The 11,182-nt window shown below is 33.6% G+C and overlaps 1 long non-coding RNA gene across 1 annotated transcript; it reads right to left on the bottom strand.

The window, feature by feature from the left end:
- Positions 1–5,744: 5,744 nt before the first annotated feature.
- On the bottom strand, positions 5,745–9,458 carry LOC116664234. The gene is made up of 3 exons (XR_004320634.1): positions 9,448–9,458; positions 8,405–8,409; positions 5,745–5,828 (listed from the first exon to the last, which is right to left on the bottom strand). It is a non-coding gene; the product is annotated as an uncharacterized LOC116664234 (long non-coding RNA).
- Between the last annotated feature and the right edge of the window lie 1,724 nt (positions 9,459–11,182).

The following is an 11,182-nucleotide window of genomic DNA, read 5'->3' as shown; positions in this document are numbered from 1 at the left end:
CAATGTAGAGGTCTGGACGGTTGGCCATCATCCTGTCACTTATTTTGTTTTTATTAAAAATGCTGCAGATATTAGCATAAGTAAATAACCCTTGTAAAATAGACAAGTGACTTCAAAAAGTTCTCCTCAAAGAAACCCCACACTGAAAACACTGATAGGGTAAGAAAAATGAGAGCTAAGCAAAAGGCAGAGCTGATCCTTCCACTCCTTGAATAATCTCTTTGTCAGGTAAAACTACTAACAATACATTCAGATCTGTTAAACCACTGATCTGTACATACGAAGAAAACTATTTAAGATATGGGTTTCCATCTAGCATATGAAGACCTTACAAAATTTTACTGAACTTGATGGTGTATCAGCCTCTTTGGCAGTTCTTACTGAATAGTAATAACTTTGGTTAAAAATATCTGTTCTTTCTGCCCTAGGAAACGTGGTCAATAGCATTCCGAAGGCGATACGGAGGGAGCAGCAGATGATGCGGTGACCCCACCCACATACTTTTGGCCCATGTTGTCCCGGCTCCCGCGGACTGCATTTTACTGCAACACCCATATCTCTGCACCTGAGGGCTCTCTCTAGATCTGCAAATAGGTCAGCCAGAAGTACTGGGTGATTAATGTCTAGCCAATGACAGATGAGAGTCAGAGAATATTTACTGTGCTTCAAGTGGAACAACTCAGAAAAATTCTGTATTGGCTCCCGAGGTCTCAACGGGAGGGAACCTCAGTTGCCCACAGCAACAACTTGCTTGGTAACATCCCCTTTATTGGATCATTCCCTCCTTCCTTTTTTTATTTTTATTTTTTTCCTCCTTCTTATTCTCACTTCTGCCCTCCCTTATACACACTTCCTGGGATCTCCTCCTCCCAAATAAACTACTTACACTCGAATCCTTGGCCCAAGATCTACTTCTCTGGGAATCCAACCGAAGACAATGACTAATTAAAATACGTTAGATAGAGAGATTGAAAACAGAACTAAATATGTGAAGACACAAAGGTTAGAAAATTTGCTAAACAGTTGGATAAAACAATACATGTTTGCAACATGTTTCTATTCTTGATATTTCTTAGACTCTGTGTCAATAATAAAATACATGAAGAACAAATTTTTTGCAAGCCAATAAAGTGAAATGTAATACAGAGTATATGTTCTCATTAGTATTGGTATCTTTTAAAAATAACATGTTAAGGAAATACTGAGTATAAATACAAGCTTCACTAAAAAAAGAGGGGAAAGAAGAGATCTTAGGGTAGAGGGAAAAAGCACCACGGTAAAATTCATTACCTACATCATTATAGGCAAGCTTGTGTGCAAAAATGGTGAAGCCAGATGAACATTTCATTGATGGCATTAATTTTATAAAAACAAAGCCTTTAAAATGTAATCTATATAATATTTTTAAATCATCTTTTAATGAGGTGAAGTTTTCCTGCAAATCTGAGGTGTTTAAGAGATTTGTTGATTATCTCACAGCAAAGAACTTAAAGAGAATTTTTACATATAAAGATGAGCTGCATAGTTTTCTTTTACAAATAGACAAATGTCCAAAATTCACTTACCTTTTTTATGATGAGAATAGATTGTCATTAGCATACTACATAGCAGATTTTTTTAAATAAATAAACACCAGTCAAAATTCTGGAAAGTTATTTCATGGATAGTTTGTTGGTACAAACTAATTCTAAAATTTGAATGGAAAGGCAAAAGATCCAGAATAGCCAACATAATATTGAAAGAGAAGAATAAAGTTGGAGGAATGATGATACTCGACTTCAAGACTTACTATAAAACTACAGTAATAAAGACAGCATTGTACTGGCAAAAGAATAAACAAACAGGTCAGTGGACAGAACAGAGAACCCAGAAATAGATCCATATATAGTCAACTCATCTTTGACAAAGGAACAAAGGCAACACAATGGAATAAAGACAGTCTTTTCAACAAATTGTGCTGGAATAATTGGACATCTACAGACAAAAAATAATAATAATAATAATAATCTAGACACATACCTACACCTCTCACACAAATTAACTCAAAATAGATCATAGACCAAAAGGTAAAATGCAAAACTATAAAACTCCTAATACATAACAAAGGAGAAGATCTAGATGACTTTGGGTATGGTGATGACTTTTCAGATACAACACCAGAGACACAATCCATGAAAGAAATAATTGATAAGCTGGACTTCATTAAAATTTAAAACTTCTGCTCTGAAAAAGACAGTATCAAGAGATGAAGAAAAGTCACAGACTGGGAGAAAATATTTGCAAAAGACACCATCTGATAAAGGACCATTATCTAAAATATACAAAGAACACTTAAAACTCAACAAGAAGAAAACAAACAACTTGACTGAAAAATGGACAAAAGATCTGAACATACACCTCACCAAAGAAGGTATATAGATGGAAAAGAGCATATGAAAAGATACTCCCCATCATGTCACAAAAATGCACATTAAAACACCAATGAAATATAACTACACACCTACTAGAATAGCCAAAATTCGAAAAACTGACAACACCAAGCACTGGCAAGAATGTGGGGCTACAGGAACTCTCATTCACTGCTGGTGGGAATGTAAAATGGCACAGCCACTTTGGAAGACAGTTTGGTGGTTTCTTACAAAATTAAACATACTCTTACCGTACAACCCAGCAATCACATTCCTTGGTATTTACCCAAAGGAGTGGAAAACATGTCCATGCAAACTGCAGAGAGATATTTACATCAGCTTTATTCATAATTACCAAAACTTGGTAAAACTTGGAAGCAACCAAGATGTTGTTTAGTAGGCGAATATCCATTCACAGATAGGCAGTGGAACATCTAGACAATAGAATATTATTCAGCACTAAAAAGAAATGAGCTAACAAACCATGAAAAGACATAGAGGAAACTTAAATGCATATTAATAAGTGAAAGGGCCAAACTGAAAAGACTACATACTATATGACATTCTGGAAAAGGGAAAACTATGGAGACAATTAAAAGATCAGTGGTAGCCAGGAGTGAGAGATGAAGGAGAGATTAATAAGCAGAACAGAATTAATAAGAGATTAATAAGGATTTGGGGGCGCTGAAAATATTCTGTATGATATTATAATGATAGATATATATTATTAAACATTTGTCCAAACTCATAGAACGTACAGCATTAGGAGTGAACCCAAAGATAAACTATGGCCTTGGGTGGTTATGATGTGTCAACGTAGATTCATCTTTGGTAAAAAGTGTACCATTCAGAGGGAGAAGTGTATAGCTCAGTGGTAGAATGCATGCTAAACACGAGGTCCGAGGTTCAATTAATTCCCAGTACCTCCATTAAAATAAGTAAATAAATAAATAAAAGCCTAATTACCTCTCCCCCACACCCAAAAAACATATCTGTAAAAGGGTACCATCCTGGTAAATGATGATAGTGGAGGAGGCACATGTGGCGGTGGGGTTATACGGGAACCTCTGTACCTTCCTCTCAATTCTATTATAAACTTAAAACTGCTCTGGAAAAAAATGTCTTTAATAAATAAGCAGACTTAATCTGTCTTTTCAGAATAAAGATGAGAGTTTAACAATGAGTGAGAAAATAACTTTTTTGAAAGAAACATATAGACAGAGCATATTTGAAATGGCAAGTATTTCCATTATTGCACAATTTCATTATCAAAAACAATGTGAAAGCATCGTTCTCACATCTGCACACTTGAAAGCACAAAAATGAAATTTTCTAATGTTCTAAAACTTTGTAAATAAAGGGTTTCAGTTGAGCTTTTTGTTTTTAAAAATACTAAAATGCAATGCTTTTTAGTTAGTTCACAAGAACAATTGATTGAAATTATGAAAGATGGAAATCTATTACCTGAATTTCACAAAAAAAGATTTAATAATTGATGGAGGAGACTGAAAGATAAAAACTGTGTTTTAATGATAGCCAATGATCTACTTTTTCTATTTGTTTTTGAAGTATCCTATGTTTAGCCACTGCAGCAATCAAAAGCAAGTATCAAAATAAACTGAACTATGAATCACTGTATCAAAAAAATGTTTTCTTTAAAAATGAAGCCTATTTAAACACATTGCAAAAATAGGTTAGCTATTTTTATTTGTTCTATTAATAGATGATATTTTGAATGAGTTCAATTCTTACTGTATCTCATTCTTTTTAAGTTGTTGTTGAGTATGTTTTTTCATGTACAAAATAAATATTTGTGTATACATTTATAAATATTTATTTATAAATACATATGTATTTATTTATATTTATTTATGTTGGATATGTATGCTCCAGATATTCCTATGGGTAGGGCACATGGGCAATGGGAAGACTGAATGAAAACCTATTGAAGGGTTTAGAGCTGGGAAGTATGATTAGATTTGTGTTCTAGAATGTATACTCTAGAAATAGTGCAGATAACTATGTAAGTTTGAAGGCAGATAAGCACGGAAACTATTTGACAGTCAAGTAGAGTAATTAGGCCTATAACAACACAATAGTATTGGGGAGAGAGAGAGATGAACAGTGGCTAAGGTGAAAAAACATGGAAAACCAGATGTATATGAGGGTCAGGGAAAGACCTGAAATAGGATGACTTGACTCCTTGGTTTGTAGCATAAGTAACTTCATTGGTAGTGAAGTATTTACTAAGACAGGACTTCCCAGACAGGAAATACAAGAACAGCAGACTTTAGGAGAGAAAGCTACTGTACCTACTGAATCTGAAATGCTGTGAGAGCTAAGTATCAATGTCAGAAGGCTGGGCTTACAGAGTTAAGAATTGTCAGCTTCTAGGATAATACTTTATTACTTGATTAATGCAGCCTAAAAATGATTGTTTTTCTTTATCTGGGGAAGGAAAAGGGTCAGTTAATATCATCCTGTTAATTCATACTGAGTTTAAATTAACTAAACTCTTAAATCTTGCACATGCGATATTGTAAAGGCGTTTCTCTTTACACTGCATTTTTGTCATGGAGTCTTTAGACCTAAGAACAAGACTTTCCCTTTGTGCTTATCCCATTTCATCTTGTTCAGAAAGCTCTCCGTAGATGGTGATCAGTATCAAGCCCATCAGCCATAGCTTCTGGCTTTATTTCATCCCTCACTAGCTTCTGTTCATTGAAAATCATGTCATTTCTTTTTGCCCCTCTTGGCTCTCAGGCACTTGTTTGTGAGTCAGTTGGTTCATAGTACCCTGTCATCATCAGTATCTGCACAGCTGCCATTTTATTTTTGTTGTAGTTGTTGCTGTTGCTTTTCCTTATACCACATTTCCAATCCCATTTATTCTCCTTACAGCTTCCCCTACCATATTGGAACTGCACTGGAGAAAAAAGAAAGAAAGAATTGAGCCAACATCCAAAATTTGATAACCAACATGAATCTACACAACCAAGCTCCTCAAGAACTCCATGTAGGATAAAAACTCAGTTATCCACACCAAGGCACAGTATAATCAAACTGCTGAAATTCAAAGACAAAGAAAATCTTGAAAACAGGAAGAATGAAAAAAAAAATAGCCAATCAAGATTAAGAATCAACAGGTAATCAAGGAAGTATGTTTTGACCTTGCTGTACACAGCTTTAGAGTGCCCATAAATTCTACACCAGAAAAAGTCCCTCTACTTTTGTTTGTTAACATTTAGACTTTGGCTACAATAAATATTAAATGGAGTTTTTTGGATTAAAAATGAAAAGACATTATCTAGAAACTCAAAGCTGCATAAAGAATTAAACGTGCTAGTAAAGGTAAATACAGAGGTAACAATAAAACCAAATATTATTGCATTTTTCATTTGTAATTCTACTTTGTATTTCCTACATGATTTAAAAGAAAAATTTATTTAAAAATTAAGAATAAAAAAAATTGAGGGCTCTACAATCTTAACTTTTCCTTTGATGACAATGGCATATCTCTCCATTTATTCAGATTCACTCATTAATTCATAATTAATATTTAATAATAAATATTTCTTCAGAGCCTACCACATTTCTAACTCTTTTCTAGAAGCTGTGATCATATTAAATAAAAGTTTCTTTGGGTCTTTTAACATAATTTTAATATTTTTCTGTAAGTGTTTTCTACATTTTGTCAGGTCACTTACTAGGTACTTCAAGTTTTATTGCTATAATGAGAGGAATATTTTCCATTATTTTTTAATTGGTTAGTGCAAGTATAGGAAAACTCTGTTGATATTTTTGTTGTTGTTATTGTTAGTCTTCTACCTAGCAACCTCACTGAATTCTTTCATTACTTTTAAGTCTGTCAGTTGTCTTTAAGTGTTCTGTCTCTTCCCTTCTAGTCCTTGAATTTCTTACATCCTTTTCTTGCTTTATTTCATTGGCCAGAGGCAATCACTATTGCAAGAGTTTTAAACCATTCTCTCAATAATTTAACATAAATTGATAATGAGTACCAATTAATAGTTCACAAATTAGCTTCTCTTCTTGGAAGAAAATCTATTGAATTTTCTAGAATTTCTCTTTCTCCCCAATATCTTCTTTAAAAATCTCCATCCATACTGTATTGCATATGCAAAAGTTGCTGAAAGAGTAGATCTTAAAAGTTCTCAGTACAAGAAAAAAAAATCTGTAATTATGTATGATAATGGATGTTAAGTAGATTATTGTGATCATTCCACAATATACACAAATATCAAATCATTATCTTGTTGTGTACCAATTAACCCAATGTTGTGTACCAATCGTACCTCAATTTAATAAAAGACTCATTCCAAAGATTTTCATAATTTTCTAAATGAAATTGGATGCACATTTCCCTGAGGCCATTTTATCTGCTAAATGCCATATTTCAAGTCGTCTTATAAGAGAGATTTAGGTAAAGTCCTACATGATGCTGGAGAAAGGTAATCAATGAGGTATTATTTGAACCTCAACACTTTATCTAATAGCAGCTGTAAATGTAGGTTAAATATATTTATTTCATTTCTAGTACAGATGTATTCCTATCACACTATCATCTTCAGAGTTGGCCCCTCAAAAAAGATGAGTGGAAAAGAATGGAATGCATTATAGGACTAGAGAGGTAACAACAAATTTTAATAAATGAAAAGATGAAGTGCTCTGAAGCTCAGGTCAACTTAGTATGTCATGGTTAGTTCAGAGTAAAATCAGGAGTTTGTGCCTGATTTGTACCTGTCCTATGAAAAAAGAGATACTGTAACTTCTTTGTATGATCATTTTGTTACTTTTCAATAGCACTAAATTCCTGTTCCATTGAAAACATTTCCACAATAAACCTACTTGGTAGTTCCATGGACATTACACATTTGTTCATGAATCAATTACTGTAAATTACTGTATGTGCTTCTTTTCATTATGCACATTCTGTGTGTCATTACACTTTTTGTTTTGTTTGGCTGTATTTTAGTGTCTAGTGAGCAAGTGATATTGACACTAAAACAAATATTTGGCACGTATTTGGAGTGGTCTATAACTTGGAATCAAATTTAAATGGTTTGTTGTAATGCCAGGGAAATTGTTGCAACACTAGTTACATAAAAATATATTTACTCAGCTAATATATATTAATACCCATTGCTTGAGTAAGGAAATTTACTACGAAAAACAAATAAATATGTATTATATAGACAAAATATTTGAGCAGAGTTCAAGGTAACAAGCACAGAAAAGCTGTCATATTAATAAGAATCAATGAACTAACCAGCTTTTTTCTCTCTCTACTTTCTGCCAGAGAGAGCATTGATAAGAAAAATGACAGAAGTGGAAAAGGGGAGAAACGCATACTCCACACTTAGTGCATTTTCCAAGGTCATGTTTCGTGTGCTAGTTGATGACGCTGTACTCCTCTCCTTCACAAGTTTTATTCACTTACCTCCTGTGCTAAAGTCTATTCATCATCCTCAAATGCTACTTCCATCCTTAGTCAAAAATAATAAAAAGGACATCCAGAAAGTAGCAAGTGGTACTACTGATTTTACTGTTTTCAGCCTGAAATATGTGAACGATTCATTTGGTTGTTTTCTGCCAGATTAAATTTAGTTAATAATTTAGATCACTCACTGTTTCTATGAAAGATCACAATGTGACCATAAGGATAAAAAGAACTCATATTAAGAGGAGCGGAGAGAAGCAGCCATATAGCGGTAAGAATCAAGCTGGTTAAAAGCACTAAAAGCAGAAATATTTACAGATCACTCTTCTTCAGCTTTCTTCTAGAGCAGCAAATCCAAACAGTGCTGTGCCTTCTGTCGCTTTCTTTCACTTTACAGATGCTGCAAACTTTCAAGCTTCTATCTCCTAGAAGTGGGGTGGAAAAAAAAAAAGCTGGTTATTATTCCTAAACCCATTGAAATTGCATTTGTGGCATCAAAATGGATTTTTTTTTAAGCAGGATGTTGGATTGACAGTACAGCAGCTGCTCTGCAGCAAACGAAAGCAAAAATTAATAAGAGACCTTAGCAAAAGAAAGACTATTGGTTTTGCACACCCAGAGCAAATTGGCTGGATTTAGAAGAGCACACTTTGATCTTTTCCAGACTAATTACTGTTCTGTGGTTTGACTGTTTTGTGCATTAGTTGCCCTTCATACAAAACCGAAACTGCTGTGGTACACAGCTGTAATACAAATGAAAATTTGACATTCAGTAAACAAAGCATGGCAAGGGTCATTCTTTCAGCACAATAATTGCATAATACAATTTTAGAATGCCTTTTGTATACCAAAAAAATAACACATTTTAAGGCAGTTTTGAACTCAGAGTAGGCAGTCAAGGCTGTTTGGAAAGGATAGAGAAATTGCTCCCAACTCTAATCTATAAATATAGATGGAAAACAGTTTATTTCAACATTGTAGAAATGCTGAGGAATTTACATATTTACAGAAATAAATATGTCCGTTTTTAGAAGACCGTTTTTCATTTGTCTATAAGGTTAATTGGGAGCAGATTTTTTAAGTAGCTGTTTGCAGTAGCAATAATGGTGTTGATTCACCAATATGATTCTGGATTTGCTTTGGAAAAGAATTCAAATTATTTTATGCACAGACTCTATATTAAAGTATTTACTACGATACTTATATTTCAGAAAATATGAAGAATTAAATAACATTTTAAACAACTACCAATTGAAGAATTTTCCAATTTTTCATTATTCATAAATCACTATAATGATTAAAGCTTAAATCTCTTTCTGCATAAGAAATATATTTACTTTATAACTGAATTATCCTTCTAAATGGCATGACTTTACATAGTTTGTATTTTTTTAAAAGTGGTTTTGACAGTCACTCTAACAAGCTGTACAAAGAGTTATCAACAAATGACTAAAAAATGGATCAAGAATATTGAAAGGCTTTTATATTATAGTACTTGACTGAGTTTGTATTTAAACCAACTTAACCTTTGGAGCTACACAGATGTTACCGAGCTTTTTCCAACACGTACATTTATGCAACTTTGAGTATACCTACACTTAAAAGTCAGAGAACTTATCATAATTCCACTATTAGATGATGAAATATTTCCAAAAATAGAGAAATACTTGATTAAAGAATTGATCTGTCAAAAACATTTCTAGCTAGACTGGACCAAAAACACCAACGCTTTAGACTTTATTTCTCTCTCACATGTTTGAAAAGAGGCAATTTAGAGAATATTGATGTTCACTGAATAAGCTGTTTATTAGAAACTGAAAAAAAAGATTTATCCCAGATTGATCAGTAGCCAACAACCATAACCAAGACAGGATACAGGGAGGTTAAAGATGAGAAATACTGAATTCTTCCATTCAACCATTTAAGAATATCGCACCTGAGATGCTGAGCAAGTATTCTTTCAGTCATAATTAGTTCAGTTGCTATATGATTTATATAAATTTTATGACCTTCATTGCCCCCTCACCTTTTTGCTTTCAAAATGTAGCAGGATACATCCTTCATATACACACAAAACTGTTTTCTAAATGCCTGTTTCTGTCTGACTCATTTACCTTTACCTCACAGAACAGCTCTCCTGGGGGTTGGGGAATAGGGGAGTAGTTACCTATTCAACCAACAGACTTGAGAGTTCAGCACAATAGATTTTCACAATATGTTCAGGAGAGGCCCGGAGCTCCGGTGCTGAGCACCATGTGGAAAGGTGGATAAATACATAGAGATAGAGCCATAGACCTCAGCCAAGCGGCTTAAAGAATAACGGAGAATCTATAATGCTTTCTACTTCAGCAGCAATCAAACTCAACCTCTGCAAATTAATCAGCCTGCAAAACACCAAGAATGGAGAAGAGAGGAGATTGATTCCTGGAGAAGTCACCCATCTTTTATTTTCCTATTAAAAATAATCACAGAATGCTATTCTAAAATAGGAACATTTTCCCCACAAAGTATAAAACAGACCAGTTCCTTTTTGCTAACACTTCAAACAATCTCTCAGAATGGTTCCACGAAACACTTTTAATTTTTATCTGGGGATAAAATTGTTTAGTAAATCCGTTAAGAGTTATTTGCCATGACTTTTTTATTTTTCTTCAACAGTGTTAGAGTTTGGGGGTTATAGAAATTTACTGATGACTCGGTTTAGTGTGCTTTCTTTCCTATGACCATTAATCATTTACTGTCCCTTTTCCATTTACTGTTGTCGTAAGTCAGGCCTTCAGATTTGGAAACCATCTGTAAAGGAACAAGAAATTTTTTAATACTTTTATCTTTCCCTTTTCCAAATAAGTTTTCCGGTTAAACACTCAAATTAAAGACCCTTTCTAACTTACTCAAAAAATTAAAAGAAATATGTGCATTGAGTTAAAAAATTTTACAACAAAAATTGCAATTCTGAAAAACGGAAGTTAGGTTTTACTTAGCAGTAGAAGCTGTTTTTCATAATGTTTTCACAATTATCCTGTAAAATAATAAAGAATTCTTTCATGTGCCATACAATCAATTATAGTCTTGTGATTGAAAGACTTTTTGAGTCCCCCTCCCAATGGTTAATGTTCCAAGTTTGTGGTTAGGGGGTTATTATAGTCACAAGTTCTGTTTTAAATTAAATACCTAATGAAAAGGAAGTCATTCATAAATAGCAATGTGCATAAGGCCGAATGAAATAACAGTGGCTCCACATATGTCCCCCTTTCCCGGAAGTCTCTTAGAACATTTTTTGTCCCCAGGAAAAAATTGAAATTTGACAGTGAAGTCA

Source organism: Camelus ferus, chromosome 6, assembly GCF_009834535.1.
Source record: "Camelus ferus isolate YT-003-E chromosome 6, BCGSAC_Cfer_1.0, whole genome shotgun sequence".
Classification (NCBI taxonomy): Eukaryota; Metazoa; Chordata; class Mammalia; order Artiodactyla; family Camelidae; genus Camelus; species Camelus ferus.
Note: the sequence above shows the minus strand (reverse complement) of the source record. Positions and strands in the feature narration are given on the sequence as shown.